Consider the following 10,597-nt stretch of genomic DNA (forward strand, 5'->3'; position numbering starts at 1 on the left):
GAGGCGCAAAGTTCCTGGAGGCGCTCTCTCTTAGGGTGCCCTGCGCTGGCACGAGCCTGAGAGAACGTGCCTCCTGAAGTTGTGCCCTCCGGGCGCCTCGCCGGCTTCACCTGCGGCAGGCCCTCCTTCTAGGCCAGGCCCCGTTCTGATTGTTGGGCAAATGCGGTGGAAGGAATCAAATTATAGCGCGCTGGCAGACAAAGACACATCTTTTTGTCTTCTGGTTTTAACATATCCTTGAGGAGAGGAGGGACGATTGCACCCATTTTATATATGGAGAACCAGGGGCCGGAAGTGTTTTGCTCAAGATGACTCAGGCAGTGAGTAGTGGAACCAGCATTCTTGACCCCAAGTCCAGCCTTTTACACCCAGTCTTAGCAGCCCTGTCTTCTATGCAGTGTGTTGGGCGCAGGGCAGGGTAGTGGGAGGCATAACCTCCAGCGTCAGAGAGCAGGCGTTCTAACGTGGAGAGGTGGTTTAATTATCAGGCGGTTACAACCCAGCTTTCCAGGCGTCTGGCAAATGAAGACACATAAGGGGCTCTGGGCAAGAGGTCCCAGACCTAATCAAGGACCAGATCATCAGGGGCTTTACTTGTCCCAGGAAGGAGTTGGAGCCTTATTTAAGCGCACAGGAGGCCATTGGAAGGTCCTCACCGGGGGTGCCATGGTTAGACTTGCGTTGAGTAGTTTTACTCTGGCCACACCTCCAAAGAAAGGTGTCTGGGTAAGAGTGCAGTGGGGAGCGCCGTGGTGGCTTGGCTTGCGATGGAGATGGTGAGTCCAGAGATGTTCAGGAGGTAGAACTGGCAGCCCTCAGTGATGACAGGAGGTGGGAGTGAGGGGGAAGGAGGTGCAGGCCCAGTCGTAGGTTTCCGGCCTGGTAGATGGCAGTGCCATCCATGGACACGGGTTCTGGAAGGGCAGCAGGTCTGGGGAGAGGATGGTGAGCTCAGTTTTGGATGGGTTGTATTTAATGTGCCTGTGGGACATTCCAGAGTCACTGCAGAGTGCGCAGTTGGAGATATGAGTGTGGAACTTGGGGCTCTAAACTGGGTTGAAAGTAGAGGTCAGCATAGAAATAGAAATGGAACCTGTGGGAGTGAGTATGATCGGGGGGAATGGACTAGAGAGCCTGGCGTAAACTCCAGTCAGGAGACATATTATGTAAGGGTGGGCAGCACCAGAGGGGCAGCCAGAGAGACTAAAGGGAAACAGGGTAAGGGAAATATAACTTAGGCAGAGGTCAGGGGGCCACGCTTTCCATGTGCCAAGGAGAGGAGGACTTCTGCTTCTGGACAAGATGGAGGAACAGGGACAGGATTTACACTCCTGCATGACAACCAAAAAACTCAGATAAAGTGTATGAAACGATGGTTTTTAAGAAATTGGACCTCAAGCATGAAGAAGAATGATCTTGGATAGACAGGAAACAAATGAGGCAGGCCCTATGGCTGTCCCAGCTTAATGCTTTGAGAGAGTTTGCAGGCTGTGGCACAGTAAGTGGGGACTGAGGTGGACACAGCATCTCCCATTAGTTGCAGCAATGGAGCTGAGGGCCCAGTGAGACCAAGGAAGCTAGAGCTTGCAGGATAGAGTACTGGAGTCAAGATACATGGGCTGAAAGAGAGCTCAGAGTTCTGTAGAGGTTTCTTCTCGAGTCTTCAGCAGAGTACTGAGCAGTGCATGCCTGTGAGGTAATTATCTGAGACCAGGGAAAGAATCATCATAAAAATTAGAGGGAAGAGTGCCAAGAGATTGCACAAGGCCAGGAACAGTGGCTCTTCCCAAGCAGTGTTCCAGTCCTGCTTGATGAATCAAAAATCAAGACCCAAAAGGATCAAATTGGCTCCAAGTAACTTAACTACATCACAGACCAAGCTCAGTAATGTTTATAGAAACAAAAATAATCAGCACCCACAGGGTAAAAATGATCTGCTATCTAATCAGAGATTACCCAGGCTTGGAAAGACCAGGAAAACGTGACCCATAATGAGAATAATCAAGCAGTTTAATCCAACTCAGAACTGAAAGATGTTAGAATTAACCGACAAGGACATTAGAGCAATTATTATTAACTGTACTCCATATGTTCAAAAGTTAACTAGAGACATGGAAGATACTTTAAAAAGACCCAAATCAAACTTCTATTGATGTAAACTACAATGCCTGAGATAAAAAATGCACTAGGTGGATTAATGGCAGACTCAATTGTGCAGAAGAAAAGACTAGTGAGTTTGAAAACATAGCACTAGCTGTTCGGCCGGAAGGTCTATCTTCTCATCATTTGCCAAAATGACCAACACAAAGGGAAAGAAGAGAGGTCCCCACTATATGTTCTGTAGATCTTTTGGAAAACATGAAGTTGTCCCTTTGGCCACAAACATGCAAATCTACAAGAAAGGTGATCTTATAGGCATCAAAGAAATGGGCACTGTTCAAAAAGGAATGCCCCACAAGTGTTACCGTGGCAAAACTGGAAGAGTCTACAATGTTACGTGGCATGCTGTTGGCATTGTTGTAAACAAACAAGTTAAGAGCAAGATTCTCACCAAAGGCATAAATGTACATATGAGCATATTAAGCACTTTAAGAGTGAGAAAACTTCCTGAAACATGTGAAGGAAATGATCAGGAAAAGAAGGAAGCCAAAGAGAAAGTACTTGGTTTCAGCTGAAGCACCAGCCTCCTCCACCCGGAGAAATGGAGAAATTGGTTCTCCATTTGTGAGAACCAATGGGAAGGAGCCTGAGCTGCTGGAACCCATTCCCTGTGAATAAGAGATGTAAAAAATATGAAACGCCTCTAGACTGTAAAACTGCTTCTCTCAATAGAGTAGAGGTGTAGGGTCCCCTCACCAAAGAAGCATTTAAAGCAAACTTAAAAAAGAAAACATACCACTAGGAGCTATCCAAAATGAAACACAGAGTAAAAAATAATTTAAACATGATGAAAAGATCATCAGTGAGCTGTGGGGAAAAAAGAAAGAGGACTATAGTAAAAATATGGGGAAATACAAGAGACTGTCCTTGAGTTTTCTAAATTATGTTTGACAATTGAAGCAAAGGTAATGCTGCCCGATGTGGTTCTCAATGTATATAGAGCAAATATTTAAGACAATTATATTATAAATGGGGGGGTGTAAAGGGAGGGAAGGTTTATATGCTTTACTTGAACTGGTAGAAAGTCTACCCCAATTGACTGTGATAAGTTATGTATATATAATGTAATATCTAAAGAAACCACTAAAAATCGATACAAAGTTAAGCTCAAGACCACTGGACATAAGTCAAAATGGAATTCTAAAAAATGTTCATGTAGCTCATGGGAAGGCAGGAAAAGAAAGTGAAACAAGAACAAAGAAAATAAACAGAAAACAAAAAAATAAAATGGTAGATTTAAGCCTTAATATAGTCATAATTAAATAATTACATTAAGTGTAAATGTATTATATGTTAAATGTAATAAAAAGTTAAATTAGATTGAATAATTATATTAAATGGTCTAAATATACCAGTTAAAAGGCAGAGATTGTCAATGTGGATAAAAAAGAAAACATGCTGGGGCCAGTCCAGTGGCGCAGCAGTTAAGTGTGCACTTTCCACTTTGGCAGCCCAGGGTTCACCGGTTTGGATCCCAGATGCGGACATGGCACTGCTTGGCACGCCATGCTGTGGTAGGTGTCCCACGTATAAAGTAGAGGAAGATGGGCATGGATGTTAGCTCAGGGCCAGTCTTCCTCAGCAAAAAGAGGAGGATTGGCAGTAGTTAGCTCAGGGCTGTTCTTCCTCAAACAAAACAAAACAAAACAAAAACATGCTGTCTCTATGGTGTCTACAAAAAACTCACAACAAATATAACAGTGTAGGCAGACAGTAAAAGGGGGAAGAGATATACCATGAAAACATTAACCAAAAGAAATCAAGAGTGGCTATAATAATTTGAGTGACATAGACTTCAGAGCAAAGAAAACTACCAATGACAGAGAGGGCCGTTACATAAGGATAAAGAGTCAGTCCACTAAGAAGACATAGCAATCAGAAATGTGTAAGTACAAACAGCAGGGGTGCGTAATATGTGAAATAAAGACTGACAGAACTGAAAGGAGAAACAGACAAATCCACAATTATGGCTGGAAACTTCAACATCCCTTTCTCAACTAGACAGAAAATCAGAAAGGATATAGAACAACTCAACAGCACAATCAACCAACAGCAGCTGATCAACATTTAGAGAACACTTTATCCAACAATAGCAAAATACATATCCTTTTCAAGTGCCCATGGAGCGTTTGCCAAGATAGACCATATTCTGAGCCATAAAACAGATGTGAACAAATTAAAAGAATTGAACTCATACAGAGTGTGTTCTTTGAGCAAATGGAACCAAACTAGAAATCAATAACAGAAATATAAGTGGAAAAAATTTTAAAAACTTGGAAACTAAAAAGCACACTTCTAAACAATCCACGAGTGTAAGATAAAGTCTCAAGGAAAATAAGAAATACATTAAGCTTAATAAAAATGAAAAATAACACACCAAAATTTGTGGGATGCAGCTAAGACAGTGCTCAGAAGGAAATTTACAGCACTAAATTCTTACTTTAGAAAAGAAGAAAATTCTTAAATCAATAAGCTTAGCTGCCTGTAGCTCCTAGGAAAAGGAGAGATAAATAAACCCAAAGCAAGCAGAAGAAAAAAATAATAAAGTTAAGAGCAAAAAATAAATGAAAATTTCAATGAAATTGAAACCAGAAAAATAATAGATAAAAATCAATGAAACAAAAAGCTGGTGCTTTGAATAGATCAATGCAATGACAAGCTTCTACCAAGAATGATAAAGGAAAAGGGAAGAAAACACATATTACCAATATCAAGAATGAAAACAGGTGATATCACTACAGACCCTGAAGGCATCAAAAAGATAATAAGAGGATATATGAACAAATCTACAGAAATATATTTGACAACTTTGGTGAAATGGACCTATTCCTCAAAGTTCAGACAATCAGAATTTGCCCAATATGAAATAGATAATTTGAATAACACTATATCTATTAAGGAAATCGAATTTGTAATTTAAAAACTCTTGAAAAAGAAATATCCACTCTTAGATGGTTTCACTGGAGAATTCTATCAAATGTTTAAAGAAGAATGAACACCAATTCTACATAATTTATTCCAGAGAACAGAAGAGGAAGAAACATGTCTCAATTCATTTTATGAAGGTTAGATAGCCTGATACAAAAAAGAGACAAGGATAGTACAAAAAGGAAACTAGAGACCAATATCGCTCATGAATATAGGTATAAAAAGCCCTAACAAAATACTACTAAGTATAAATCAGCAATATAAAAATAATTCTCCACCATGACCAAATGGTGTTTATCCCAGGAATGCAAAGCTAATATCCAAAAATTAGTCCATGTAGTTTACCATGTTAATAGGCTAAAAAAAACCCACTATGTCGTATCAATTAATGTAGGAAAAAATCTGACAAAATTCAACACCTGTTCATGATAAAAAGTCTCAGAGAACTAAGGATAAAGGGGAATTTTCTCAACTTGATAAAGAGCATTTACCAAAAAGCCTACAGTTAACATTATAGTTAATGGTGAAAAACGGAATGCTTTCCACCTAAGGTTGGGAACAAGACAAAAATGTCTGTTCCCACCACTCTTATTCATCCTAGTACTGGAAGTTCTAGCTGGTGCAATAAGGCAATGAAAGGAAATAAAAAGCATATACGTTGGAAAGGAAGAAATAGGCATATCCCTATTTGCAGATGACATGATTGTCTTCATAGAAAATTCCAAGGATTCTACAAAAACAAAACGAAACAATACTCCTGGGAAGAATAAGTGAGTTCAACAAGGTTACAGAATACAGATCAACATACAAAAATCAACTATATTTCTATACACTAACGATGAAAATGTGCATCCTGAAATTAAAAATACAATACCATTTGCTCAAATAAAAATGAATACTTAGGTGCAAATCTAACAAAATGTATGCAGGACTTGTATGCTAAAAATTACAAAACACTGATGAAAGAAATCAAAGATCAAACAAATAATGAGACATACTATGTTCATAGACTGGAAGACTCAACATAGTAAAGATGTTAATTCTCCACAGACTGATATACAGGTTTAACAATTCCTACCAAAATCCCAGCAAGATTGTTTGTGCATATAGATAAGAGTATTCTAAAATTTACATTGAATGGCAGAAGCACCAGAATAGCTAAAATAATTTCACAAAAGAAGAATAAAATGAGAGTAATCAGCCTACCCGATTTCAAGGCTTATGTAGTTACAGTAATCAAGATTGTGTGGTATTAGCAGAGGGTTAGACAGATCAATGGAACAGAAAAGAGAACCCAGAAATGGGCCCACACAAATATACCCAACTTGTTTTTGAGAAAGATACAAAAGGAATTCAATGGAGGAAGGATAGTCCTTTCAACAAATAGTGCTGGAGCAGTTAAATATCCATCACTTAAAAGAACCTTGACCTAAACTTCATATATTATACAAATTTAACTCAAAATGGACCCTAGAATTAAATTTAAAATGTAAAGTTATCAAACTTTTAGAACAAAATATAGAAAATCTTTGAGATTTATGGCTTGGTAAAATGTTCTTAGACGTTACACCAAAAGCATAATAAAAGAAAAAAAATCATTGAAGTGTACTTCATCAAAATTAAAAACTTTTGCTCTGCAAAAGGATGTTAAGAGGATGAAAGAACGAGCTATAGACTGGGAGAAAATATTTGCAAATTACTCTATCTGACAAAGAACTTGTATCTAGGATATATAATTAACTCTCAAAAATGAACAGAGAAACAGCAATCTAATTAGAAAATGGGCAAATGATGTGAAGAGATGTTTCACTGAAGAAGTTACACAGATGGCATGTGATCACATGTAAAGATGATTAGTGTCACTAGAGATTAGGGGGATGCAAATGAAGACCATGATGAGATATCACTGCACAATTATTAGAACAGCTAAAATAACAATGGAGACAGTACCACATGCTGGAGAGGATGTAGATAACCGCATCTCTCCTACATTGCTGGTGGGAAGGTGAAATGCTGTAGCCACTGTAGAAGGCAGTTTGACTATTTGTTAAAAAACTAAACATGCACTTACCATATGGCCCAACAATTGTACTCTTGGGCATTTATCCCAGAGAAATGAAACCCTGTACATGACTGTTCATAGCAGTTTCATTTGTAATAGCTAAAAACATGAGAATAACCAAATTTTTTTTTTACAATAGGTGAATGGTTAAATAAAATGTGGTATATCCATATCAAGGAAGGCTACTTGTCAATAAAAAGGAACCAACTTTGGATATACTCAATAACTTGGATGAATCTCAAGGGCATTATACTGAGTGAAAAAGGCTGGTCTCAAAAGGTCATATTTTGTATGATACCATTTATATGACATCTCAAAATTTCAGAGATGGAGAACAGATTAATGGTTGCTAAGGGTCACATATGGGCATTTTGGTTTTTATGCACGAGAAAAATAATCTTTTTTTAAGCCACTGCTATTTTGAACCCCTGTTACTTGCAGCCATACATAGTCTGAACTGATAAACCTTCTGTCATACCATGCTTTCTCAAATTTCCTCTTCAATCTCAGTTCCTTTTTCAGACTCACCCTTCTCCATTCCAACCTATAAATGTTGGCATCTCTCAAGCGTGGTCCTTATGGCTCCTTCTCTCACTCAGTAGGATCCCTAAGCAATCTTTTTCATCCTTGATGGCTTAACTATCACCTACAGAAGGAAGTCTCATATGTGTATATCTCCATACACCCAACTGTCTGTTGGACATCTCCATTTGATGTCTCAAAGCTACCACAAACTCAACATGTCTGAGACTGAATTCATGATTTTTCCACATAAAATATGGTTTTCTTCTCTATCTTAGGGGATATCATGACCATCCATCCAGCAGGGCAGCTCCCAGAGCAGAATTCAGTCTTTGCCCCTCCCTCACTTCCACTCCCAGTTCCAACCTATCTTCACATCCTAGCAGACTTACCTCCCCAAATCTTCTGAATAGTTAGAATTCCCACCATCCCAGGCCAAGCCGCTATTATGTCCTGCCTGGCCGTTCTCCTGCTATGCCTCTGTGACGATTTTAGAGCATGTCCACAAACTCTTTGACATTCCTTCCATCAACAAGTGGCGTCTAATTTCCACCTCCTTTACTGTGGGCTGAACTTAATGACTCACTTCTAATAAATAGAGTGTAGTGGATGACCCTGCATGACTTCCAAGGCTAGTGTGTTAGTCTGCTTAGGCTGCCATAGGACCAGATCATTTAAACAACAGAAATTTATTTTCTCAGTTCTGGAGGCGGGGAGTCTGAATCAAGGTGTTGGCAGCTTGGGCTCTTCTGAGGTCTCTTTGCTTGGGTTGCTGATGGCCACCCTCCTGCTGCCTCTTCACATGGTTGTCACTCTGTGCATGCACCCCTGGTGTCTGTGCAAATTTCCCCTTCTTATGAGGATGTTACCAGTGCATTGGGTTCTTGTTGTCCACCAGGATAGAAACCAAGAGAGATGACAAATGGAAGTAGAAAAGTGAAAGTTTATTAGCTCGTGCACAAGGGAGGCACAAGGGAGCCAGTCCAGAAAGGTGCCGGGGTCCCGCCCCGGCTGAGTCCAGGTTCCTGAGGGATGGACGGCGTCGGCGCAATGAGGGGAAAATAAAGGGGACGTGAGACTTGGGTTGGTGTTAGCAAGTCCAACTTTACTGTGCACAAGTGTTGTTTATATATTTTTCAGGATTAGTACAGAAATGGTTCTACAAATGTTCTCAGAGAGATAAGGAAGTAAAAAACGAGCACAAGAATATTTATTAGCATTCTATTCTATAGAGCATAAGGTTAATGGTAGTCTTCTCTGCAATTAACTAGTGTTTGTTGTCTCTAAGCTAAAGGAGATAGGTACCTAGGCATCTGCTGTAATTCATGGTAAAGTTAAATCAAAGAGAGAAGGTCCAGGCCTCCGGACAGGACAGCAGTCCGTCTGTTTACATCCTGGGGGAGCCATCCCTGCCTCCCTCAATCATTTACGCCATTAGTGTAGACGGTTAATGGGAACAAAAGGCGACTCCAGGGTGTCTTATCCCCAGGGCTATCTGCATTCTCAGCGGGCAGTTAAACATCTTTACTTTTTCGCACACTTTAGGGGGTGGAAGCATTCCTTTGTCTTTTAGATTGTAGAGCTAACAGTCCCTTAAGTACACTGCCGGAGGAAGTATCATTTTGTTAGTAAAGTAAAGGGCTGAAAAGCTAAGCTAAACTACATATCTTCAAGAATGAAAAACAGAAATAAGTATAGACATAACCTTGCTAGGAAGCATGCATATAATTCAGAAAATATCAGGGGTGTCGGCTGGCCATTCTTCACCGAGGGGCATCCCTGCACCCCTCGGCCCTTCTACTCATCAATTATTTATTATTTATTGCTTTTAGGAGAAAACCTCTATAACATTTTAACAGAAAGCAGAAGGTCAAGAATAATATATAGATACTTCTTGATCATCCAATTAACCAGCAAACCTAGAAATATGGTATATGATGCATATATATATATATTTAGCCAAAGAACTGGAGGGAGAAGGAAACATTAACCAGACAGAGGCCATAAACCTAATTCGACATCTTATCTGGGCAGGATTCCTTTCTGCTTGTCTCAAATGGGACTGTGTGCTCCTCCAATAATTAACTGAAAAATATCTTGAAAGTTACCTGCAGGTGGTCACATTCTCTTACTATATCTAATTTTCCCGGGAGGTAGTGCCTCCCAAGCAGCCACCCAAAGGAGTGAAAACTGGAGGTTAAGAAAGGAAAAGGAATGAAGAGCAACTAGAAGCAGCACAGGTTTCAGAACTATGTGAGGGGCTGGCCGGTTATTCTTCACCAAGGGGCGACCCTGCACCCCTCGGCATTAATTGGCTGGACCCTGTCAAACAGCCGATCAAATGATGTAGCCACGGCTCCCGGCAGAAAGGAAAGGTGCAGGTGATTGCCTCATTAGGGAGCAGGACTGTGGGGCTTTTATTAGGCAAAGGCTCGGGGAGAGTGCCTTGTCATGGCATGTAGAGGTGAGGTTTTCCTTGCGCTTGCAATATTGTTCGACATGCCACCATTGCATGTTTCATTAGCATGTAAGCTCTCCACCCCTGGGTGTGATTTTTACTATGATAATGGGGCTAGGGTCACCTTCGGTGGACTCCTGGGTGCTAGGGCACATATGTAAGCCTGGGAAAGTCCTGATGCTGTGGAATGTGGATCCTGGTGGTCTCTGATTCTCCTAGCTTGCCCAATGGTTAGGGGCCTTTTCTTGTTAGGCCAGGGGCCTTGTAGATGACCCTATCTCATTAGACTAGCTCCTGTCTCGGGGACACCAGTCATATGAGGGCCCACCCTAATAGCCTCATTGTAACTTAATTTCCTTTTTACAAGCCCTATCCCCAAATACAATTACATTCTGAGGTACTAGGGGTTGGGACTTTAACATAAAAATTTGGGGGGGACACAACTCGGCCCAAACCAGCTAGGTAAT

The 10,597-nt window shown here is 40.5% G+C and overlaps 1 pseudogene; it reads left to right on the top strand.

Moving 5' to 3' along the window:
- Positions 1–106: 106 nt before the first annotated feature.
- LOC139075507 (large ribosomal subunit protein eL21-like) lies at positions 107–2,891 on the top strand (annotated as a pseudogene).
- Positions 2,892–10,597: the final 7,706 nt, after the last annotated feature.

The sequence above is a fragment of the Equus przewalskii genome, chromosome 14, assembly GCF_037783145.1.
Source record: "Equus przewalskii isolate Varuska chromosome 14, EquPr2, whole genome shotgun sequence".
Taxonomy (NCBI): domain Eukaryota; kingdom Metazoa; phylum Chordata; class Mammalia; order Perissodactyla; family Equidae; genus Equus; species Equus przewalskii.